The sequence below is a fragment of the Dromaius novaehollandiae genome, chromosome 9 (genome assembly GCF_036370855.1).
Source record: "Dromaius novaehollandiae isolate bDroNov1 chromosome 9, bDroNov1.hap1, whole genome shotgun sequence".
Lineage (NCBI taxonomy): Eukaryota > Metazoa > Chordata > Aves > Casuariiformes > Dromaiidae > Dromaius > Dromaius novaehollandiae.
Window position 1 is genome coordinate 8,786,655 of NC_088106.1, and position 26,987 is coordinate 8,813,641.

Here is a 26,987-nt window from a genome sequence, read left to right on the forward strand (position 1 = left end):
TTTGGACCTGGCCTAATGTGCTTAGTATTGTCGTGTTCACAGAAGTGATTTATGATTCTTTTTATTGTTGCTGTGATTTCAGGTAATTTAAAAGTCCTGCACACAAGTAGAAGTTGGAATGAGGAACTTCTTGTCCAGTATCCAAATAAGGATTCACTTAGTGTTGGGTCTGCAAATAAACCCAGGTAAGAATTTATTAAAAAAAAAAGAAAAACAGAAAAAAAAACAAAAAACCCCCCTCAAAACTATAGTTCTAAAATCATGAGAAATTTTCTCTCTTTTTTCCTCTACTTAAGGGGACAGAAAAACAAAAAGGCTGTGGTAAGGAGACTTTCTAGCTCTTGGGTAGATGATAGCTGCCAGACACAGCCTCAGTAGGGTAGGAAGCACTTGCATTCCTCAGCGTGCAGCAAATGGGAAATGACAAGTATTTACTGGGTCAAAACACTTGATTTGCATTCAAATAAGGGTGAAAGAAACCCCATTGGTTTGGTTGCCTGATTTATTGGAGCCTAGAATTTTCATTTACAAAAGCTCCTCCAGCTCTCAGCATTTCTCCTGTTGATCTCGACAGACTGTGGGGGTTGCTGGCGGCGTGGGTGGCCCTCTCCTTTCTGCCGCGGTGCGGGTGGATGTGCACCCCTGCTGCACGCGCGTCTCTGCAGGGTCGACACCACGGCCCCGTCTGAAAGGGTCGCGCAAAGTCAGCCGTGCTGCTCTGGCCAAGATGCTCTTCATACGCAAATAGAAATTGTGGGTGGAAAAGAGAACAGAAGAGAACCTCTTCACAGATTTTTTTCTTTGCTTTTTGTCCTCTGAAGTAGCTCACGTTCTCATGCTGAATTTGAATTCCTGATAAGAGGTTTTCCAGAATTTCTTCACAAAAATATACAAATGTTCACAAAAATGTACCTTTTTGCAACATCACCTCCAAAAGCGGAGCATTACTGTACAACACATTCACAGGAGACGGGCAGGCAAATCTTCGTGGTACGTAAATGAAGCCCTCGAGTCAGGAGATGTCTCTTCTTCCAGCGAGGGAGGCAGATTTCCACCCCTATAAGCATCATGTCCCAGGAGCTGACGTGCCCTTAGCTCTGGCAGTGAAAACCAGGTCCAGAGATTAAACAAGGAATCTCTGAAAATCATGTATCTAGACATTCCTCTCAATACTACCTTAAAGTTTGAGAGTCTAAAGCCACGTTGTTGAGGAAGGTAGAACCAGAACGCTTTTCTCCAATATTACATTGATTTTCCATGCTAAATCCTGATGAACTTCAATCATGTTTTTCCCCCTCAAGTGATCACTGATTAATCTAAAAACTGTGAAATTAAGTTGTTTGAACCAGGAATTAAAAATTTCCAGCAATTAAAAACAAAGAAACAAACCAAAACAGCCACCAGCATTAGAAAGTGATTAAACATGACAACAGCTGAGACATTGAAATTAGTTGTCCTCGTTCCAAAGGATTCGTAACTACTATGATGTGTTTGAAGCTATTAAATGATAGTTAAGCTGTGTTATTATTTGTAAAACAGTTACTTTTGTATCTTTGGCCCACTGAGTGAATGTCTTGCACAGCAGGAGGCTGGAAGATAGCAAGCCTAATCATTGTCATTTTACTGTACAAGAGGCAATTTTAGAAAATGATTCCTTAAATTATAAGATCCAAATGAAGACAAGGTTCTGCAGCTGGGAACTTTTTTCCTTTTCCATCATTAAATGTGTCTTGCTTTTGGATTCTGTGAACGTGGGGCGGTTTCACTACTGCTACTCTAAATATAATAAAGGAAATTTAAAATTTTGCATACTTAATAATCATTCCACTGCTTATTGTAAGCATAGGGATGTCGTACAGTGGGCTAGCTTTAAGTGTTTTCTGTAGGAAATCAGATTTGTTGAAATTAGCATTTTGGATGTTAGGCAGTGGATACCTTATATGCTTCCAGTAGTCTAGACATTTAATCCGGACCCCTAGTTATGCAAACAAGATGAGTTTTACTGCTGCTACATACTGTTGGGAAGGTTTTAGGGTGCTCTTCGCCATAGACACATGATCCTTTCTCCTCAGTGTTTTGCAGCATATGCTGATATAAAGAATATATACCATTTTCATGTGTTTTGCTCTAGACTCAATGCCTTGGTTGTTTTTTTTCTATATGAATTGCATAAATCATTCATTGGGCTCCCAGTTCATCCAGATCATTCTAAATATTTTGCCACCCTCCTCTGCACTGAATTAACTTTCACCTTTAGTAAAATGTCACCTCCAGCTGGATGCATTGCTGTTTACAGCTTACAAAAAAAGCGCTCAAAATAGATGCAAGTGCTGAGGTCCCAACGTATCCCATTCTGTTGGTATTTTTCCTTCTGCGCAGTGGTTGTAAATGCATTACTCATTTTTATCTGATAGCATTTTACACCCACAGTGCACAGATGCAGATGACTAGCACAAGGTGCAAGGCAGAAAGAATTAGGTTTGCAACATACTGGGATTCTCGTGACGGACAGGAGCTGCCGAAATCTGGATTCTACCTTGTGTTGTTAACTTACTTTCCATAGGACATGCCTTTAAAAGGCTGTTGGTAGGAGAGAGATTCTGTCTTGTGCATAGAGGTGGCATCTCTCGCTGTCAGCTAGTAAAAACGAAATGGGGAGTCCAAGGAGTCGTCTGGAGAACACAGACAAATAATTTAGCCTGCTATTAAGCTTCAAAACTTTCTCTTTTCTCCATGCTGACTTTCATTTGGTCATCGGCATTCTCTTAAAATGATCGTTGCTGCTATTACCCGGAGGTGTGTGAAACTGCTTGGTGGCATTAGATCACCCGTTATGTATGCTGTATCACCGAGGATTTATATACCCAGCAGGTGACAGATTTGAGGAAATACTGCACACACGGCCAAAACGCAGAGCACTGCAGCTGTGCACGGGGAAGAGTTTGACAGAAAAGCGGGAGGGATCAGACGACTACTAGAGTTGCTGGAGGGGAAAGTTTAATGACAAGCTACTGTGACATTTATGACCAGATTGATTATGAAGACTGAATAAATCTATGGTATATTTCAAGAGCATTACTGTACAACCATCTGATATAGGGGTTGCCATGGTAAGTACAGATTTTCTATTAACCAGGAAGGTGAATAGACTCATAAAACCCATGAAACTTGTTAGTGAATAAATTGCATATGAGAAGCACCTCTATTGACCCCTGCGGAAATTTAATATTTTCAAACAATGCTGTAAAGGCTTCTCCTGGGTTATTTTTGAGAAACAGTCTGTGGTACTGTGAAATCAAAATGTGCCATTTCTGGTATTCCCCATGTCTTGGACGACAGCTTAGATAGATTGGAAAATCATCACTGAGCTAAAAATACTAGTGGAGGCATCAGGGTAAGAAACTGAGTTACTGAATATAATTAAATAGGACTTGCTCTTCAGCTTTGATACTCAGTAAGGCTTATATCTTTAGCATTCCAGCTTGAGAATTAAAAGAAATAAATATGGCCGGTTTATTACTTGATTATATAACTTGTGAGAAATATTTAAGGAGGCTAGTATAAATAGAAAAAAAAATTATTGCTAATGCAACCTGAAGTAAAGAAACTGAGCAAAGAAAAGCTCATCAAGCATTAAACGATAGCTCATGCACAGTTTCCTTTCCTCCCTCCCTGAGCTGCATGTAAATAGAAAAGAGTAACCTTCTGCTTGTGCATTGTAACCGCACTGAAATAAAGCAAGGGTAGAAAGGAGGGTAAAGCTATGTGGCTTCTGACTTAAAACCAGACATGCAGCCACATAGACCTTGATGTGATTTGCTGGGAGAGGGAGTGTGCAACTGTGGGAGCTTTGCTGCACTGTTGCCAACTTCTGCATAGTTTGGCACTAGTTTCTTCTACGGCAATTTTGGTTTGCAGTAGAACCACAGCCTTACTACCCAAGACTATGATTTTCAGCCGTTCTCAGGGGGTGTAAGCTGGTCACTACTTGATGATCTTGGCAAAGCCCAGTGCAAGACAGAAAATGCGGTGGTATTTCGCTAAGAGATAGTCCTCTCGGTTGGTGGCAGAAGTTTGTGCATGCTGTGTCAGTAAAGGGTCAGGTCAGATGCTGACTTTGTCTGGACGGTAGCACGTTGCAGCTGCGGATGCGTTAGCTGATAGCACATGCTCTTTAGGGTAATGGAAGGCAAAAGCTTCAGCTGTGTCCCCCTGTTCCTCTTTCCCATTCCACCAGAGGGTCTCCTGTTTCCGCTTCTCTGTCCAGGGACTACCTTCACACTGGCTGCTCTGTCTCGCAGGCCACTCTTGGTGTTGCAGGTGCAATTGCTCAGGCAGAATAATTATTCGGTGGTGGCACTGTGCAGTAGTGACCACACAGCACGCAGTGGGGTCTGACTGTCCTGCAGCCTAAGTCCAAAGAGCTGGAGCTGCAGCGAGGTGGTTTATTACATGCTCCTTTGGGTATATTTCTGTTAGCTGTCACCTTCTGTCATGCACTCTCCTATTGGTTATTTATTTTATCCATATGCTAAGCACCTGCTCTAACAATTAGCAGCACCGTGTATTTTGTTCATACTACCTCTTTTCGAATGCTATATGTTCATATTTCCCAGTCTGCATATCCTCCTCCAAGCAATACCACAGGTGTTTCATTTAGACTCCGTTAGTCCTTTGAACTGCAGAGGTTCAGCTTGTTAGCCCGGCGTCTCACTTCTTATCAGTCACACTCAAGGTTCTCATTACTCCAGTTGCACAGCTACCGTAATTAGATTTTATATTTTTAGGCATTCATAACATTGCTTTAGTGTATTCTATGCTATCAGAAGCATTTTAGACAAGCCAGAAGACCAAACTAATTAAAATGTTCCACAGAGACTTTTTAAAGAAGAGTTATTGTTACTGCTAAATTGGTAAATTCATGCATACATAGATGTTGAGGCCAAAAAGGACCAACAGGACAGGTTTGTCAGGCTTCCTGGGTACTGGAGGTTGCAGGACTTCACCCAGTTATACCTGCTCTCAGTCTGTGATGTCTGCCTGTGCTCGATCACCTTTTGGAGAAGATAAGCCAGGTCTGGCTTGAAAGAGGGCTTTTGTTTTGGTTTGGTTTTGTTTCTGATTCGAGGTCTCCTTTTTGCTCCTGGAAGTTCTCACCTCTCTGCAAAGGCGATACTGAGATCTTGGGCTTCTAAGTCTGCTTCTCAGCAGCGGATAGTCTAAACACTTTGCAGAAACTGTGAATAAGGTTACCGCCGTGTGAATGGACTGTGGTTTCTAATCATCATGCTTTTAGTTAAATATTTGTAAATATTATTTTAATCTGTATTTGTGTAGTTTAGGTTCTAATGGCTATTTTTTGCTACATTGCTTTCTAATACTAGAAGTTTCCTACCAGAAATATAACATTTGCCTTTGTTTCCTTTCCTTAGCAGTTTCATTCTCCTCCTATAAATGGCTGCTGTCATATTCCTCTTCTCTTAGTACGGCGGTGTCTCAGTACGTGATGGGTTGAGGCTTTCTTTGCACTCTATATGGAAGATATTCATAGATATATTACATACAATATAGTCCTTTGTGACCATTACAGAAAATGGGTGTGGAAGGGACCCTGGGATGCTGTGCATACCTGTAAGATATTTAAATACAGGTATTAATATACAGATATAGATATAGAATCATTATTGACTCTGTTTTAAAATGGGGCTCTCTGTGCAAGAGCATTTGCCACAGCAGTTCTTTAACAGCATCTTTTGAGATGCAACTTATCTGTTGTATGGGTCTCTGTGTGGAATGGATGATTTTTAGACAAGAATGGTTTTGAATGCTGGAGGCTCTAAGTGTTTATTGAACAATATATTTTCTGTCTCTGTGTAGAATAAACTCTGAGTTGTTGAATTTCATTGCCTCCTAAAATAATATATACAGAGTTTATTTATATTTATTTTGTAACTTACATAATTTGTATTTATATCTATATATTTTGTAAACATTTCAACTGAAACAGAAAAATTACCTGGTATTGTGGTAGGAGGCTCGTTTCTCTGGGAAATCCAGCTTATAAAATGAAGTTCACTTGGAAATTAGTTACAAGAGGTGTGAGCACTCTCCAGCCTTCCATCTCAATTATTTTGCCTCTGCTAGCACTGCAGAGAGTTGCTTTGGGGAAATGAACGATATTGCATTCTACCAGCATAAGCATATTCTTCTGTCATTCACTCACTTATTTTCGAGTTAGCAACAAAATTAAAGGTATGTTTTACAGGAAGAACTCAGTTACTGAAATCTCTAAATGGAGCAAGTAGCAGTAAATATGGGACAAGTGTATAGTGATAATATTTAAGAATAATAACTGCCATGCAAATTTGCATAAATAGCTATTTTTCTTTCAGAATCCAAACCAGAACGTTTCTCTTCCCCTCCCTGTCTAATTGAGTGCTTACTGTTGGATTTCCATAACTAGCAGCTATGGTTTGGATAGCACAAGTGTTGACTTCTGATTTTCAGATTACTCTTTGAAACCAGTACTGTCTGTGTTGTACTGTGTTTTGACAACTGATTTTCCAAGAGCATCTTCACGAGTGAGTTAAAAGCCACAGATTCACTAAAGGTCTTTTTTTCAATGGAACAGTGGCTCCAAACTCAAGGGCTGTAAGCAAATATATACCTGAACTGCAGCATTGTTTTCGTATGGTGAAGTACTCTGTGTCCTTGAGCATGCACAAGGAAAGTTTCCTTAAAGCGTATTTTTTTGTCACAGGTTTTCATAAGTAGGTATTCGCCTGCAGAAAAACTGAAGTTTCTTTATCAGCTGATGCTCCTTGTGCTGAATCCATCATTTGTGCCTCATGCATCTCTGCAGAAACAGAGGTGGACTCTAGCCAAGTCTGTAGAAGCACCAGAGGAGTCTTTTCTTTTACACCCTATAAAGAGATTGATGTTGTGTTCACTGTAGAAACCCAGAGACTGTTAGTGGATAAACAGCTGGGTCATACACCAGTATGCTAAGTATGCTCCCACGGGTTGCCATTGCCTGCGCTGTTCTGTTATTTTCGTGGGGCAGCATTTAGAGAACTCCTCAGCTTATCTCTGTGCTTTTATATGCTTAAAGCAATAAATAATTTGGTGCAGCTCTTTGCTGGCTACTTAATGGGCTGAAGTACTCCATCCACGCACCGTCCTCCCAGGAGCTGTCAGCAGAGCAGATGGATGAGACAGCACCGTCTGTCAGCTTGGAGACTCTCCCACACAAGATTAGGACAGGTAAATGCTTTGCTCTTACTGCAGACTTTCAAGATGATTTGCAAATGGCAAAAAAAAAATACTTATTTGACTTAATACCGCCAACCCAGAGCACAGGCAGTCACTGTATGCTGGAGGAACTGAGGCAACGTGCTTTGACATAGGGAGATCCCTAACCCCATCAGCAGCTGAGAACTACAAGCAGATGTCACTTGAAAATTCTCACAGATGGTCCCTACCTTTCACTGGGGTGGAGCAACGTCAGGGACTGAATAGGTTCATCTTTCTCTTAGAAATCCATGACACACCAGTTTTTGATGTTAGCACTTTCCTCACAGAAACTGTCTCAGATAGGACTTCACAGAACTCTTACTGGTGAAGCTGGCCTGCAGATGGGTGAGAGGCTTGTTTAAACCTAACTGTGAAATATTTGCAAAACTAGACATGTTTAGAAATGGAGAAAAATGAAAGCAGCTGGCATTTTGGTTTCTAAATTTCAGTACAATTTTTTTCTTTAAAGATAGGAAGTGTGAGGAAAAAGGTTTTCTAGGTCACGAGTTAGGCAACTCAGTCAAAGATCACTCAAAGGAGAATGATTACAGAAAATCTGTCTTTCCAAAGTGCATTTTGCTTCTCTTAGTTAGCAATATGTAAATTTATTTCACACTCCTCCCTTATTTGTTCTGTATTGCAGATCATGTGTATTTTTATTGTGGTCTCTTACAGTTCAGTCTTTGTCCCGTACTTTTTGTACTGAGGATACACCCTCTGTACTACAGTGGTAAGTGGTGTTTTGTGCTCAGGTGGGGCTGACCACATTCTGTGCACATATTCTGGGCTCTTGTCTTAGACATGTTGCATTTGCTCCTTTCTCTTTTTTGTTGTCCACCCTTCATATGAGGTTAAGGTCACTTTTCCTGCAAATGGATGGTTTGCTTTGTCCAGCAGAAATAAAAACTTCCATTGTTATTTCTGCCACAGCAGCTCAGCAGAGGTTTCTGCCTATTTAAGATTCTTGTAATCATTTCAGTGATTTTTATGTGTATTCAGGGCGATTTATTGATGCTTGAAAAGCAATATATCAAGTGTCAAAGACCAGGTGTAAGCAATGCCTGCATGTATGTGGGCTTTCTGTTATAAATCCTATAATCAATTGTCACTGAATGATGTTGAATATTTTTCTTTGTGTTGCAAAGTTTGCTCATAAAAAGTGTTTCCAAGAGGCTCTACAGCCTTAGTGAATCCAGCTGTGTCTTCTGCACTCCTTTGTCCAAAGCCTGCTGATCGCAGGAGTTACCTGTCAAAGCCAGGAGGGTTTGGGTCAGGGTCTATGTGCTAGTTCTGGTTCTTCATTTGAATTCCTATCAAGCATCTTTTGTTTTTGCAGGCTTTTCGCCCTGTGTCAGCTGTCAATTCTTCGTTTATATTGAAATAGTTCCCTTTGCTAAAGCATTTGTCTCTAAAAAGTATGCTGCTTCCTGAAGTTTCATAATCCAGAGACCTCTCTGGGGACCGAGCTTCCATCATATTGAGACAGGAGAAAGCAGGAGGCACTGATCCAAAAAGAGCTTGTGATCAAATGTGGGGGGAGGGGGGGAGGCAAATGATGGCCGTGTAAAAAGCAATAGAATAATTATGGTCATCTTCATAGTTGGTGTTATTAGCACAGTAGCAGCCTAATATGACAAAGTATCTTTTAGTAGCCTTTTTGATTATTTCTGAAGCACTGATCCAGCAGTGTGCTGCTGTATGGTGACTCTTGCTTAGCTCCCAGGAAAAGAGGAGGTGTTATCACAACATGGCTTCTAGAAGATCGTAATTTGGGTATTGGATAGGAAAAAGCAGTTGTAGCTGGCACGTTCAGGACAGCTAAGAGATATGGCTCTTCCTTTACATCCTCCCTACACAGTTAGGAGTCCCTCAGGAACAGCAATTCTGTATTTCCCTTTCTGAATGTTGAAGAAGATGAGCATCAAATCAGTTATCCTTCCGAGATGAATCTTTCTCCTTCTGTAGAAGTGCATCATTTCTGGTAGGAGGAAAAGTTCTTGGTGAACGTCGAACAAACCTTAACAAGAAATGTCCTTTGGAGGGTAGGAGAAAATAGAAAGCGTGAAGAATCTGGGATGAGCAAGTGTTTTCTCTTCAAAAATTAAAATTGCTGGAAGAACAATTCCCTCTAATACTTGCATACAACCCTTTAACCAGTGAGATATCATAGTCATTCTTTATTTCCTTTCTCAAACATAGAAAACAAAACAAAAAAAAACAGTGGAAAATCTTACAGCTAACTCCACCCTTCAACTTGACAGATTGTGGCTCAGATTCAGCAAACTTAATAGGCTATTCTCTAATCAATACCTGGCATAAATCCAGACCATCTGCCATGGTGCATCTAGATTAAATAGGCACAGACTGCAGCACACTTTGCAGTCCTGGTACTTGGGTTGTCCAGAATTGGGACCTGGCCATTTCAGTGCCTTTGTGGTTCCCATGCAGAATTTGTCCCACAAAAACAAAGGTGCAGCAAAGAGACTGATTCAGTGTTGGATCCTGCACCGTTACTGAGTCAGGTGGTAGTTACGGTGCTGGCTCAGACTCTAGAGCCTGGAGGTGCTTGTTTCAAGACCACCAGGTCATATGTAACTTTAGAGGCTGTTATTTTTAATATGGCACAATATCCCTATTGGAATGTAGTGGAAAATAAATAAGAAATAAGAATAACTTAATTTTTTCCTTTTCCATTTTCCAACATACTAAACGCAAGCTGAGTTCTTATTATCAAGGCAACAAACCAGTCAGTCAGGGATTTCTGAAGCTATATCAGCCCAGGCTTACTAAAGAGTATTATCGAAGTAACAATTCTTCCTCGCTTTCCTCAAGGCTGTTGACAGTACTCAGCAGACCAGGTAAGGACATCCCTGTTTATCTTAGTAATCACTTATCATAGGCATCATTCAGTAGGTGCTAAAAATCTCTAGAAAATAGTACCTATATGACAGGTATATAAATACACCACTTGCATAAGAATCCCTTTTAAAAGTTGTGGTCTATATTTTGGCTCGCTCCTTGTAGACATTTTTTGGATTTACTTCATGCAGAAAATCTCTTCTTGGATTCACTGCATTCTAAATCAGCAGTGCTACACAAAGCCTTCTGAGGTCCAAACTGTCCATAATATATTGAATATGGTAAATTCTATAGACACATAATGCCTTATTTTTATAAAATTTTCTTAAAACATCCTGAAAATTCACTTAGAGCATTAATTAAGCTTGAACACTTGCATACAAAGAAATGCTTCCTTCTCAGCATTACAAGAAAGCAATTAGTTAATGCTGGAGGCAATGGCTTTTGCTAATCAAAAGAACTGAGCTTATCTTGTGTCTGCTTAAGCAATTCTAGCCTGAAAAAAGGGAGAAAGCAGCCATATTATTGGACTATCTATTAAAACGAAAACATGCAATGCAACACAATTAATTGTTAAAAGCAATAATATACTTTAATTCAGCAGCTCTATTCCTAGTGCAAATATGTTTGGAAAAAGACATGGCTATTGCTCAGTCTTCCAATGACATATTATGCGAATGACTTTTCAAACTCAACTTTGCAAGTTTATGCTTGTTTATGTTAAAATAAAAAATATCAATGTAAATGCTGTATAGATCACTGGTATTATATTTTCACTACTTTTTTTTTGTTTTCATTTTAAGTTTCCTTTTGACAGTGCCTTGCACCTTGAGTTTATCATCACATATTTTTTTTCTTCTATAAGCTAGATCTGGTGAAATTTAAATAGAGCCCTTCAGGAAGAAAATTCTTTTTCTTTTGTATCATTGGATTTGACTGAATAGATAACATTCTTCAGACTAAATAAATTATTCTTTTTGATGTATTGAATTTATAGGACATAATGGAACTCAGAATTAACTTATTATCTTAAAGTTTTAAAATATAGCTATCACCTTTCAAGTTGAAGACCACAGGCACCACAGCCTGTCTTCATACACATGTGTTTTCAGCCATAATAATTCTGAATCAGTCTTTATATGAAACATCCCTACACAGGCCTTCTCATTACTCATGTATAAATTCCATTTATAGTCCATTTATAGTTCTTTTCCATTTATAGTCCTTTTGTTCCATTTAAAGTCCATTTACTGTCCTTGAACTTGGTGAGATCTGATCTGAATTCCTCACTTTGCCACAGATTTTTTGCTTGTCCATGTAAAGTCACTAAATTTACATAAACCCAGGATGAGTCCTTTGGAGGAGAATGGTGCTATTTTCCACTCAGCCTTTGTCTCTTGATATCTGACTGTAAACTTTGAGCATCACCTGCAGTATATGGCTCAATGGTAAATACTCTTACTGGGGATCTACTTCTTGCTTCAGAAATACAAACATAAGATTTAGTATTATAGAGTTGTCTCTATCAGAATAGCCAAAATCCCAAACCAAAGATTACATGTTTAATCTCTTTGATGTCTTCTGGTAGAGCATTTGTCTTTGCTGAATACAGAGAGATTGTGGTAGTTCGGCATATACTCTAAAAAGCATTTCAGTATTCTTAATGGTAGGTTCACTGGTGATAACCAACTGTTAATTAGGCAGACTGGTAAAAGGATAACATTCAACACTCGCCCTTGTCTTGGGACAAAGGGATGGGCTGAAAGACTTCTTGTGGTCCTTTCCTGTCCTGTGCTTACCTGTGTCTATAATAACCTGTGTCTATAACTATAATATAGGAAAAGGCTCTTCTAACATTCTTTATAAAGAGAGAGGTAGCATCCAAGAACTCCTAACTTGTTTTCTTACAGTCCCCACACTGTGACTGTTGATTAGAGAAAAAACATATACAAGCTAATGTTTTGCCTAAGATGCGGTATCTGCCTCCCAGATTATCAAAATGTCAATGAATTTTTTTTCAGTCTGTTTTCCTTTCCCTAATAAAGTTCTCTATCTCTCTCTTCCTCTTTCCCTTTGCCCCTTTTTTGTTTAGCTCTCTCTCAAAAGGACAAAAGGAGCTCACCAGCCTTCCTCCTGCAGTGAATGACAAAAACTCCAGATAGTGTTAAGCTGACACGGACTGTGCTGCTTTGCCAGTCTCTGAAATGTCATTGCCTGGGCAGCCTGCTGGGCTCAGCTCAGAGTCACGGTGCCAAGGCTGCTAATGAAAAAGAATAAAGGTTAATGAAGGAATGGGGTTATTTATCATCTGAAATAAAATTGCCTGTTTTTTATCTGCAAGGTTTGTTCAAGGCATAAGGTTTTGATTTTTAACGCTTTGCTTTTCCCCTTTGCAGTGTATTTAATTTGTAAGCTAAATCACAGTGGATGCACGGGACCTGGCTGTACTACTGCAGTGTCCTGCTCAGCTGATTTCACTAACGGTTCTTGAAGTATAAAGGTGCTAACGGACATAAGTGAGGTTACCCTAATTTGACCCTGCATGATTAGAAGGCAAACTGTGATCTCTTCCATGGCTCTGTGTCACTGGGTGCTGTCTGGTCTGCCTAGATCTAGTCGTAGCAATGTGACTCCTCTATTGATTAGATTATATTTAAACATTTATTTTTTGTATTTCTTGAGCTACAGCAGATGAATGCACTGACTTGAAGAGTGTGAATGAGAGATGCAAGGGCTGATCAGGAGGAGAAGGTAGGACAAAGATCATTAAGTAATAAGGTCTTGCATCCTATAAACGCACCTTCTTCTGTCTGTCCATCTGTGCAGCGTGACTGTACTGTAACCCTAGCACATCTGGACACTGTACAGCTCATCAGTGCAAAGACCATCCATTACGGATCCACTCCCTCCCGATATGCTCTTGCGATTCATCACAATCCTGCTTTTTTTCTCCACGCTACTCCTCGATCAGATGCAATCCCCACACAAATACACGCTCTTTGTATGATATAATGCGACACTGCGATTGCACTACAGCTAGTTTTTCCTGGTTTTCGTCTCTGACAGCGGCTCAGTCCTTTTGATCGTGTGAAGTATATATACCTTTACTCTCCACCTTCTACATTCATTTTTGTCACTGCAATCACTGCACATCAGGATTTTTGTCAGTATTTGCATGTCAGGTCCATGAGTCTGGTTTTCATGGTGACTTCACAGTTTTAGGGTAGTGCAGGTACAAGCCCACGTAGTTTTCAACTACAGCTGAGATGGAGGCAATTAAGTATATATCCTCGGGTGGCTTCTTATTTTAGAACTATGAAAAATAATCCATTTTTCAAAGCTAATGATCTGTGTTATCTCCTATCCCACCTTCCTTTAGTAGTCCTCTGAAAAACGCACTGGGAGCCTGACAGTAAAATTCTCAACAGTAGAAAATAACAGGTTGAAGTCTGACAGCTAGAAAATGTTTTTTGCTGTAAGTCATACTTTTATCAGTGGAGAAGCCTGATAAAAGTCTACTTTTTATTTGTTAAAAAGCTGGTCCCAGCATAGGTGATTACTGTAGTTACCACAAGTTATTGCATCCCCTTTTATTGAAAACTACTTTGCCAGCTTTTTTCTTTTTCTTACTGCTTTGTTGAACAAGTGAAAAGAAGTAGCAACGCAATGTACTCTGTTTAAATTGTGTGAAACTAGGATAAAAACGTATAAAGGGGTGTGTGTATAAACATAGCAATGCACACACACATCCATGCATACATACTGATAAACAAATTTATCTGTAGACATGTATTATATAGCGATCAAAAAGACTGGGACTCGTTTGTCAACAATTACTGAACTGGAGATCTCCAGAATTAAAAATGAGAACTACTACAAGTTTAACTAAATGGTACTCAGAATTTGCTGTTCTAGGATGTTATCCTTTGCTACTTGGAAAATGAGAGAGATTTAAAATTGTTGCTACCTGATAATAAAAATCATGAGTGGGAGAGTAGGGGGAAGAAAAGAGGCTTTTTTTTTTTTTTTTTTTTAATCATTCCCTGTCATCGGTATACCATTACCACTAGAGCACGTAAATGTTCTCTTTTTAAAAAGGCAGCTTGCCCCTTACTTGAAGAATAGATTTATTTATTTTTAATGACATTTTGTAGAGCTGGATAAAATACCAAACCAGAACACATGCCCAGCCGTAAAGGGCACTATCTAACTCTCAATTAAGTCACTGGAAACCGTCCCATTTACAAACAGTAAGAGCTGGCGCTGGCCCCGAGCGCCGTTCTGGACTGTATGGTGCTCATGGTAGCCTACAATATGAGGGGGGAAATGTAGTCTAAGTATATGTCAGTATAGCCAAGTATCATATAAAATGATTTCATAGAGAGTTATATGATGCAGTAAAAATGAATGACAGTAAAATATAACCAGGCTTACTCTATAGCAACAGTATAGAAATAAAATAATTTAAAGCAGAGTAAAAGAAATAAAAATAGATACTATTAAGGAGAAAGTAGAATGTGACAGTGAGGAGGAAATGACCATGCTAAGATGGGTTGTTGGCTGAGAATAATTCAACACACAGCTCTATATTTTTACTTTAAAAAAGACAGTATCTAGAGCCTTCCTCAAAAAATACCTGTATGCATTTGAGACTAGCATAGAATACCTTTGAAACAGAAGAGCAAAACTCCCTTGAAGGCAGCAAGAGCTTTAATTTGCTTCGGAGCAGCTGTGGGTTCACAGTTCTTGTGGAGGTTCCCCTGTCCCCCCCACAAACTCTTTAATTTTTATAGAGATCTTGTCACAGTCTACTCCGAAGGTGACTCCCCCCGGGCATAATATTCCACCACCCACTGTGGCATGACTAAGGCCGAAGCCGTTACTGTGTGGAGATGGATAACTTGTCCAGTGTGAGTGTGTGGCCGCTCAGGGGTGCGGTGAGCAGCACGTGCCAAGGCTGCGTCCTGTGCGCCAGATCAGGCGCTTGGTTCGGATCGTGCTTTATTATAAACCCTTTACAGCTGATTCCATAGCCATTCCCACCAGAAAATTACTTTGGCTGGTGCAGCATCCCCATCGCTGCTCCTTGGGGTTGATGAATTAAAGGCAGGAGAAAACGTTCCCTTCCGCCCCCTCAGTGACCCATATGTGAGGAGAGCAGTTTCTGCAGAGGTATCTGCTCTGGTATTTTGTCACCCCTGTAAAAGGGCCATGTATATGGCACCGCTTCACCTATGGTGGGGCAGAAGAGTGTGAAGTGTGTGGTTCAGAGCAATGTTTCCTGCCTTCTCCATGCTTTAAACCCTTTTGAGGGGTGGGATGAGATGGGGATGAGAAAGGGGTTCAAGTCTCCTGAACTTTTGGATCAGGCCCAAGAGGCAAACTCAGTTTTAGGCATACTTGTAAAACACAGATCCTGCTCTCCTCATTAGGGCTATTCACAGAAACAAAGAAAAATGTATTTCCTTTGATGTTGGCTGCCTGTAATTGTAATTAGATTTCTGACACTGAAGCACCAAGTTCATGCTTAGAAAAAAAAAAAGTAGTTTGCTTGTTCAGTCGCCTGTTGTTCACGAACCTGACTGAAGTCTGCTCCGAGAATAAAGGGCATCACAGAGGAAAGACTTCTCTTCTACTTAGGGGAAGTATGGTCTGATTTCTTTTAACTGTGATTTAAATTAGTTCGAGCCCTCTGGCCAAATTCATCCCTGCTCTAACTCCTCCTAGCCACTTCAAAAGATGAAAGGATAGATGTAGTCCCTTGACTCTATGAGCCATAGTTAAAAGACTGTGGTTTTCCTTAGGGAGAGAGAGGGGGGGTTTTTAGGCTATTCATGAAATGTAGTTTATTTATCCTGGATTATAGAAACCTCTGAATTAATCCAGAAAATCAAAATCTTCATACATTTGTATCAACATTGTTGATTTTGTTTGAGTTTAATGCTTTTCTTGTCATCCCTTTCTGTTTCTTTTAATGAGTTTTATTTTCTCTGCAAGAGCATGTACCTGAAACACCTATATTTGATTGGAGCTGCCATCCGGGATAGTATGTGTGGGACATGTGGCTGATAAATCCATGCATAAGGTTTGTCAGTTCTGCTGTAGCTGCAGATAAGGATTTCTTTCTGATGAACTGTTGATTTTCTCCAGGTGTGGTAGAATCACAGTGCTGCAGGTTAGAATCGGTGCCCTCCAAATGCGAGGACTAAAATACATCCCCAGCTCAAGGTGACTTTTTTTTTCTTTTAGAAAGGGCTGAAGATCAAACCACACCTGTGATAATGTCTGAGATGATCACAATTTCCTAACACTTATCCCAGCTACAGTCCAACATCTACTACTTCACTGTTAAGAAAAATTGAAAATAATATCACTGAAAGGGCTGGTGCATCTCTTTCTTTATGCAAGGCTAAGAGTCAAGAGCAAAATGGATTTTGTTGCGCATGTTGAGCCTGAGGGTAACCGTAGATAGACGTGAGCTGTCCCTGTGTGTACAACCACTGGAACCCGAAGTGTGGGGCAATCCTACGCAACCGCACCGGAACTGGCTGGATGTGGGCCGGGTTGGGTGCACGTACTAAATAACCACAATTCGCCTAGCATTTATCCTAGGCTGTTTATGCCTTTTTTGCATATGAATGAACTCAAAATTATTATTCTTACTAGTTTTGTTAATGTGTTACTGAAGAGCAGACAGATCCTAGGTCCCTGAGGTAGAATCTTGTTTCTGAGACTGTCAATCCAAAATTTGAGCTAAGAATTGCATCTTTTTTTTTTAGGCTGCATTGGCAATAATTTAGGGGAATTTTCCCTTTCTGCTGCTGTCAGGGGCATGGTTCACCTCGTGAGTGCATGCATGTGTAAGCTAACCTCTGTATAGTTGTGCCTTAGTGTCCTCGATCTGATTCTTCATACAGTTCAGTCTCCTTTGGGTTTAATATAGGGCTATGTAGGAAAAAAAACCCAACAGTTTATTATGCATAGAAGGTTAGATTGGATTATTTGATGTTTCCTTCTGGGCTTAAGTTCCTTGAACCTGTATAGTCCCTAATAAACTGTACTCTTGTTAGGTTAGATTAAATCATTGAAAACTCTGAGGTTAGCATTCTATTATCACAATCAGATCACAAATTTGATGAACTTTTTACTATGCAGATGGTATTGAGATCTAAGTGAGTAACTAAAGGAAAACAAGGAATTTTGAGAGACTCAGAGGAAGCATTGCAAATGTTCCAGCAGTCTATAGAAAAGAAAACAAATAATTATTAAGAAAGGCAAGACTGTAGAGAATAAACTTCACAGTAGACTTTGGAATATTTAGGGATTCTTTGTAATGGGTATATTTGTTCAGAATCCCGTAACTGAATTAAGAGGATTTAAATTTGTATTTTAATATTGGAAGACCCTATTCTGCGCTGGAGAGAAAAGTTAATTAAGAGCTGGTCTGGATTAGCATAGTGATGTTCAAATATCCAATTACCAAGACAAAAATCTGCAGTTTGTAGAGCAGTAGAAAATAAAAGCAAGTTGCATGAGCAAGACAGAAATCAGTGGTCCTCCTCCTGGAAAATATGTGCAGGAGATTCATGGTACTTATCAGGGTTCAAAAGCATGGGATGAGTCCCTTGGAAAGGAAATAGGAACTTCCTTACTATCCACCAGAAGTGTAAGTATCAATCAAAAGGTCTTAATTTTGCATTTTTAAAGTTTGAGTTGGTTTTCAAGAATTCTGTGGAATATGACATACTGTATTATTAGGCCAGCACGATTATCCCAAAATCACTTACAGACATCGCTGACAAATATGGCTCTTGAAAGTGTGATTGTGAGAAGACACTCTGTGCTTCTGAAGTGGCTTCTTTAGCAGTACTTGAGCAATTGACATTGTAGAGTAATAAGACATTATCTCCAGACTATCGAGAATTAGCCAAGTAATTATTTCTTGAGCTCTAGTTCTCTATAAATATTTAGGGGCTTTTGCAGTGCAGTTACATTTTGCCCTGTAAGGAACATATCGTGATTGCCATTGCTCAGCAATCAGTGTATTTTTCTGGCACTTTTCGGGCAGATGTTGGAGCACTTTGCCAGGCAGATGTGATGTTTATTCTACTGTAGTGCCAAGCTGGCCAGAAGCCTTGTGGCTGCAGTAGTACAGTGCTGGGCCTGAGATCATATACTCTGCCTTTCAGCAGGCCTTATTAGCTCGGGCTTGGTGCCATGCTGACTGTGGCTCTGCTCTGGAGCTGACTTGTGCCCAGCTGGCTGGGAGTGCAATGAGAATTTTCCTCAAACACCATGTAGACTTACCCGATATCTCTCGCCACCCAACAGCTCAGTCCAAATCTCAATGAAGTCAAAAGAACAATTCCAATTTATGTCAACAGTTCTTGGATCAGACCATGTGATGAGAAGGTATTTGCCCCAATACTAGAGTATGCTGCTGTAGAAGGCATTCATAAGTAAGACTGAGTTTAGGATGAGCATATCCTTTCTATGTCATGCTCTTCTGTTGAGTAATTTTCTTCCCTATTGTAACGTTTTATCTTATTCTCTACAATTACAACCCATGCAGTATTGCCTCACTTTAGTGTTTCACCCATGATTATTTTTAATCTATTTTAACCTGTTTGCCTACCTCTGTCTAATACATTCTGAACTGCCAGCCAGTTTTTAACAAATCTAATATAGGAGTGGTGGTCTCAAAGATATTAAGTTGCTAGAAGTTTCATGAAAAGAGGCAGTGCAGGCAGATGTGAGGAAGATAAAGAATTAAATTGGTGCTTGTCAGTGAAGGAATATCAGTTTACTGGCATTAGAGCATGAACATGGAGATACCCATAGAAAAAGAATTTTGATGAGAATTTATTCAACCTGGAATAATCCAAGGATAAAACACAAATCCAAAAAAGGTCAGGCATGACTATGGAATAGGGTATAGGGTTTTTTCCCCCCTACTTATTTAATACATTTTCTGAAGCATCCATGTATTCTATCATAGAGATTTTTCTGGTAACTTCAGTAGATATGGAAATAATGAAAAGTATTTTTAAAAATTAGAACAGTGAACATTGTATTGGGGTCCAAACAGCTAGAAGATTCACCTAATATTTCTCTGTTCACTCTATTGGGTAGGTTGAGCTGATGAGGGTTAACAGCATGATTATTTTGGTTTCTAGCAGTGAAGCAAAAGATCAATCATTCCTCTACTCTTCCAGGAATCTGAATGAAATAATAATAATAATTAAATATATTGCTTGAAACATTTTCATAACAGTAAGTATGGTATATTGAGTCTTTCAGTAACACCTATAAAAGAATTCTCAATTATTTTGCTTTCAATTTTCGTGTTAGATAGTGATGAGCAGATTCCCAACCATTTGAAAGCTTATTTTGTATAAGATTTTAACTTGACGCAAAGCTGAAATGAAACTTTAATGTCTCTATTTACTCCCTGTCTATACTTCATATTACTTTATTTTATTTTCCTTACTTTTTCATCTTACAGTCACCAAATTCATATATACTAAGCCATACAAAAAGAGTAAGCATAATTATGCTTAGCTAAACTATTCACGTAGTAGGTATCTAGATGAATCTGTGCATAACTGGAGATTTTACCATTTTCTGTCTAGGTCTGTAAGTAGTTCTATTTAAATACATGGGATGCTATATATGGCCATAATCTTGCAGTGATTTCCTGGAATCTTTCCAGGTAAATGTACCATTATCATGGACATTGGTAGAGAATTAGGATCAAACTGAAAACATGAGGTAGCAAAACTGTATAACTGAACCACGAATGTAAGTTGTTTATGAAGAAAACTTACTAGAAGTGACATATGATGATAAAAACTCAAAGTGAAATCAAAATAAAAATGTTATTTTTAATGCTGCCTTCTAAAATATGAGAAAATCTGTATTTGTATGAGTAAATTATGGTGATTAACTGAGGTAAAGTTTTTAATATTTTTTCACAAGAATATTTAATTACTATTGTTCAAAAACAAACAGAATAAACACCCTTTTCTACAAAACTGAAATATGTCTGAATTAAGGTATTTCCAGTTTAAGCCACTAAATTTCTTTAATTGTACTTTGGTATTCAATAAACTGGATTTTTAGTATAGCAAAACAAAATTCTATTTCTAACCCCAACCACAAATGGAGGCAGGGAGAAACCCTTCTCATGATTTCCTTACGAAATTTCAAACTGCATCACTTTTTCTTCTGACGTATTTAAGCTCTTAATTTTGCAAATTTACCTGTTAAGCAGAGCATGTCCTGGATAGTCTGGCTACTCACAACATGTAACTTTAAGCAGGTTTTTTTGAGTCTAACATTTAGGCAAAACTGGCATTTGTAAAATCCCTGCCAAAATCTGCAATATCCTTGCGCACCCACTTCCAGGGGCAGGATCTCCTGGGGCAATGTGCCTGGTGCCTATGCTGTGACTCAGGGCCAGGGCACCAAATGTATAGCCCAGGGCGAACCTTCCTCACCTGAGAGAGCTAAAAGTTACCTTCCATGAGCTGCTTTTAAACAGAAATGAAGACTGACCTTGCCTTTTTCCAAAAGATTCTGGACACCTGTATTTAAAACACTCTTCTAGGAGTTCAAACCCCAGGATGCAGAGAAGCAACTTGAACTTGATGTCCCTCACAGGTGTTGCAACACTCGGTTAGTGGTGTGGAGGAACAGTAGGTAGTGTCTCCATGTTGTTGTCCTCAGAAACATCACTATGTCCCCATGGTAAGGAAAAAGGCCCTTGTAGCAGAGGGACTTGGTGTGGCAGCCCGCAGCTGCTTGTGGGCAAGGCCGTGGTTCAGAGGGACCCTCTGGGATTTCTAGTTGTCCCAGCCTAGCTCAAGTGTGAACTGGGAAGCTGGAAGTGGTGCTGCAGTACTAATCATCTGAGTCAACTAGTGCTCTTGAATCACTTTTAATTGAAAATATATTAAATCAATCACGCTGAGCAAGAGCCACGGTACGCTATGACAAACTCTTGCCTGGAGTTAATGTTTATGGCCAGTTTTATAAGCTGCTGAAAAGCACGACATATTGCTACACCCTGAAATATAATGGTGTCAGTGACTGCAGCTATAATAAACTGCAGAGCCTCCTCCCAACCTTTTGGATTAAGTAATAAAAGAAAATGATTAAGTGGGCAATTCCATCATTTTTCTTTTGTTGAATAAAACACCTTTTTTTTTTTTTTTTTTTTTTGACTCTTTAACAGAGGCGACCATGAAAATGAATGGTCTGTCTTCACCCAAAATGATGGATAATCCTCCTAGCAAAGCATGACAATGATAGACAGGCATCTTCTGAAGGAAGAGGTAATAGAAAAGACTGACACTTTGATAGGCACCATGATGAACAAGCCCTCGGGGGCTGCACGTTAATAGGCTAATGGGAGCGTTCTCGCGCTCTCAGCCCCTTCCATCACCTCCATCAAGGCAGGGCTGTGCTCCTTTCACAGTTCCTTCAGCACCAACAGAAATAACCTAATAAATATAGGACGCACACATTTTGTAATGCAGCCACGTGCTTGTTCTGCATATTTCTTAGCACTGTACTAAAACAAGGAATAAAAATGCTTTCTTTACTTAAGTGAGATATAGTGAGTGCCCTGTCTGCTCAGCTCCTGTTATAGCCTTGGCTTTACTTTTTCCTCTTCTATCCCTCAGATGTTGCTTGCAAATAATAATACGTCCTGTGGATAGTGCATGTGTTGGGTTTAATCTCGTGTGAAATATGTTGTCATAGCTCTCTGCTGAAGCTGGTTGTGGGCCACATTCTGAGGTTGACTGAACTAGAAGATAGCCCAAGTCGTTCCACTGGCATCAACAAAACGCGTGGCTGATTTCTTAAAATTTGCTGTGATACTATTTCATTCTTCCTTTCTTTCCTGTCACCTTGCATCTCTCCCTGTTAGAAGTCTGGTCAACTGCTGACAGAAATATTTCAATATTATGAAAATCAGAAATTAGGATTCATTTAAATGTATTTCTTTTATTGATTTAAGCTTTTATTTTTCTTTCAGTTATTTTTTTCTTCATAAACATGTAGCATGTTTTTTTCTGATAATACGAAGTCACTAGTCTATTAATGTATATTTCATAATTTGCTGCATATCTTCTTTTGAGTGATTTTCCTTATTAATGTCTGTTAAGATGTTAAGTTTTCAAAAGCCTCACTATCTTGGCCTGGCAGTTAAGCTAATATATGCTGTCATTTTTTTATATCACCTTTTATGTTATGGAATGTCCTGAATTGAACTAACTTTTTCTTATCCGGTTTTCAAAACCAACTTCAAGAGCAGGTTCTGTTGGGTAGGGTTTGAATCAATGGGATTGGACCATTTTATAATAGAATTGTTAACATATAGGCAAACTAACATGAAAAATAGTAGCTGAGGTAAATGACTAATAAGGTAAATAAATAAATAAACAGAAAATCCATGATGTCAATAATGTACGCTTTACCTCCAAAAGAAAATAAGCTGACATTTCAGATCAAAAGAATATGAAATCATAGTTGACAGGAAGACTCACTAAGGCTAGAATGAAAAGTCACAATGATATACTTGTTTATATTGCTATTAGTAAGAGATAAGGTATAATTCACTGTATAGAATAGTAGAGGACAAATCAGCTCTCTGATGTGCTGCATGAATTTAGACATACAAATTCCCTTCTCTATGCTTATCTTTTCCCTTATTCCCTTATTTCTAGTGCTCCTAGAGGTGAATTCTCAATATGTCTCTGTCTTCACATGACACATTTCTTTCTATCCTTAACAGACATTAATGTAATCTGAACAAGGCTGGGGTGTGGGTGGGTGGATGGGTGGGTGGGTGTGTGTGTGTGTGTGTGTGTGTGTGTGTGTGTGTGTGTGTGTGTGTGTGTGTGTGTGTGGTTTTTTTTTTTTTTTTGAATACATGACAAATGCTTTTTATTGATGGATTAGCAGGACTTAGTCAAGTTAATAAAAAATATCAAGTTTATAGAGAATCAAGGTGTACTGGAATTGTAACGAATATAATTAAACTCTTTTTTTTTTTTTTTTTTTTTTTTTTTGAATGGGCAAATGTTTACCTTAGGTATTATTTTTCGTGTTTGCTTATTTAAGAAAATTCTTTATTAAGTGTCTCCATTGCTTTGCCTTCACATATAGGAATATTGCTGGACTTTAGTAGAACAGAGCAGAATAAACTAGTTATGGGGTATTATGCTGTTATGTAAAATACATAACTGTTATATCAGTAAATGTAACCCCAAAATTAGTGCAGACCAAGTTGACTTACTTCACTCTCAGGTATTACTGGGATTTCTAGCATATGAGTGCAGGCTGCTAAGCAGGAGCCTTGTGAAGCTCAGCTTGGTTCTATGGAATAAAATCCTTTGCGGATGAAAGGAGGATCACAGATTCCATTACGGTGTTGTCCTTCAATCCAGCATCTCGGCACTGAACGTAGGATTAGGCATATGTTAAAACTAAGTCAAAACACTGTCAGCACAAAATGCAGCACAAAATGTGCCCTTGTGGAGAGAGTGTGAGGACAAACCACAGGTTGGAAATGGGGGAGAAGCTGCCTCCTGTTACTTTTGGAAGTTATTCAGGTCCCAGAGGATGAAGATGGAGATCACAGCAGACTGTGAAGTTCAGCCTGTCTTATTTTTTGTCATGGAATATTGCATATTTATTTTAATATGTTATTTTTATAAATCGGTCACTAAATATCTGTGGAAGGTATCCCCCACTTCACAACTGAGAAGATGCAGTCCATGTTCCAGGGAGCTCACACACTACATCGAAGAGCAAGAACATATAACATAGTAATATACAGCTAAACTGCTTGGAAGAAGCATAATGCAGAACTAAGCTTCACAGGTACTGCAGCTACCTGATTTTCTGTCTGGTAATGAATTGATTAATTTTCTCTTTTACTTGCAGAGCCTAGGCGACTCATGTCAAGGGGCTATGCAAACCTGTATTAGCTAATGATCTGCTAAAAAGACATTTATCCCGCTGGGACAAGTCACTACATGTTTTTGTACCTTGATTTTTCACCTGTAAATAGAAAGACTGACTCTAACTTTGTAAAATGCCTAGAAGACACCGAACGAGGTTGGGGGGAGGATTCTGCACTGCTGCGCTGTGCTCGGGTGCTGCCGGGGCACCAGGGAAGCGCAGGCAGATCTGGCGGCTGCTCGCTGCCCGTTGGGCACGTGCTGGCTGCGATGCAGTGATCCTGGCAAGCCCGTTGCAGTCCCTGTCCCCTTGGCATGGGAAAGGAACAGTGGGGTTGAACCAGCTCTGTGATTTACCACTGCCAAGAAATGTGGAGCTCAGTGGTGCTTCCAGCTTTGCACAGATACTCAGGGTTGTGGAGCCTCATCCAAGCAGGCTTCACCTGTAGACTTTTCCTAGAGCTTATGCTTTTTGTGCTGTTTAGCCTAATAGGTTATTCACTGGGACTTGTAGCTGTAACCACAATTCAAGAAAAAATAGTAATGAGCTGAAGATGTCTGTGTTTTTACAGCACACTGGCATACATGCAACCCATGGATACTTGAAAACAAAAATGGTTTTGAAAAAAACCCACTACACCTGCAGTCCAATGCACTTCCCAGATCACCGGTTGTCAATTATTTTCTTTTCCAATGTGCCCCCCCTTGCCGGTTATCTTCTTAGTTTATTGCTCTTTCCCACAGAAAAAGACAGATGATATTATGCTATGTTTTAAAAGAACAGTGTGATCTGAATGTTAAATTCATTCATATGCCTGTGCACACATATATCTCTATTTTAACTGCAAGGCAGATATTTCAAATGTACCAGAGGATTTTGTCATTTACGTATGAAAATTAATTCATAAATCTTTTTTATATTTACAGCAGTCCTGACAGAGCTTATCAAAAATGAGTTGCCTTATGGAACTATCAATGGATTAATAAAAAGAATCTGATCTAATATTCATGACACAGGAGACAAATGTAAACGGCCAGGCAACTTCATCTTTTTATTGTTAGAGAAATGTTGTTTTTTTCATAACTTTTCCTTGTAGATTTTGTTTTCTCATTTCATAACTGCTTTAACAAAAGAACTGTGCCATCAATTTTACTATATTGCATTATTCATGTAAAAGAATACACACCAAATTCAATGCACAAAGGAAAGAAAAACAAAAGAATATACTGTATTATTATTCATATAAAAACAAGAAAGCCTTCAAACTCACACTGTCCTGTTACTTTTATGACCCAATAATATTCTTCAACTGTGCAATTCTTAATGTCCAAATGCATCCTGCTGCCCAGTTGCTCAAAGGAAGTCTTAATACCTAATTGTTTATCCTAACCATCTCTACTGCTTGATTTTGCTCTGAGACACAAACAACCAATAACGAATTTGGGGCAAGGATCACCCTCACGTTCAGGCCTGTGACCTGAACTGCTAGTTGTCATGAAAGTTATTAGCTTGTTGTAGAAGGAACATGCAAGTTAAACCTACGCTTATTAAGGGAGTGGTTGTACTCATGCTGGGCTCCAAAGATGCGTATTGAAAGCCATTTCTGTGCTGATAACATTTACTGTAGGGTGAACTTGGAACAGATCGTCCTTAGCTCAGCCCCCAGAAGCCTTCCTACCTGAACTTGAAAGCTCTGCTGAACTCCCTGCCCTCATTTGCCTGTTACCATTTACCTCCTTTTCTAGCAGTGATTATATCTTTTAGGAGAGCACATGTGCCTTGCTGCTGGTATTCCAGAGTTGGTAATCCCAGAATTCCTCGTTCCTTACTTCTACTATTCTGCATTTTTCTCTTTCTTCCACCCATATGTAGAGGCAAGCTTGGATGGAGAAACAATTTGTAGATAAAAAAGGGTAACTGCCTCCCCCACAAAGACCTCCCAGACTCAGTTTCTGGTAGCCTGTTTTTGTGACTGGTCTGTACTGCTGCTGCTTGTGTACTTCAAGGTAGGCACAGTGGGTGGGTCACGGGGGACGCTGCTGGAAGGTAACCTCAGTTTGATTAATGTACAGTAGCGGACCCGAGGTCTTTCCAAGAAACTTAGCAATCTCCCCTAGCTCAGTGCTTGGAAGTTTGTTGAAGTCTGTGCTTTGGTACTATACAACTTACAGGCTGGTGCTTAATCAGATTTGTAGGCCAGATTCTCATCTGCCCTGGGTGCAAGGTAGTCAGTAGGCAGCTTTATTGTACCTAGAGTTCTTGTCCTACCTAGACTTACGGTCTGTATTGCTCTTAGACTATAGCAGATGCAACACTAAGCTTTTCCAGTCACGGCTAGCATAAAGTGGTCTGCTCAAGTAGTGCTGTCTTCCATTTGAAAGTAATTAGTGTCCTCAGTCTTGCAGACATACCATTTACTTACTTTCTAATTTAGTAGTATACTAAGGACAAATTACTTTCCAACAGTAAATGTCAAGGGTTTCATAGCAACCAGAAGTACCTGAGAGCTTTCTTTCATGCTAAATCCCATCATAACAGTGTCAAGCCTAGTGCTTTGTACCATGTGTTGGTACTAGAGACTGAAAGCTGCATCCTAGCAGCAGAGTGGAGTCAGCCTGTGTCTCTAAAATCTGGTAGTGCACGCTAAAACCATCATCTGAGAGGCTGCACACTTGTTCTCTTAAAACTTGGGTGGTTTTTTTTGTTTAATTAATTTCAACAGTTGCTTATAAAAGATAGAAGGCTGTTTTAAGTGGTTTTTTTATCATCAGATCTTTTCTTTTGTATAATGGCTTGATTTCATGCTCAAAAGCTGTGAAATTAGATGTTACGGAAAAAAATCAGTCAATATTAGCTACTTT

General features: G+C 39.4%; 1 long non-coding RNA gene across 1 annotated transcript in view; it reads right to left on the reverse strand.

Annotated features, from left to right (window-relative positions):
* Positions 1-12,149: 12,149 nt before the first annotated feature.
* LOC135329157 (uncharacterized) overlaps positions 12,150-26,987 on the reverse strand; it is a 73,238-nt gene continuing 58,400 nt past the window's right edge. Inside the window, exon 3 of the long non-coding RNA XR_010390455.1 lies at positions 12,150-12,412. This is a non-coding gene — a long non-coding RNA (uncharacterized LOC135329157). The remainder of the gene's footprint in view (positions 12,413-26,987) is intronic.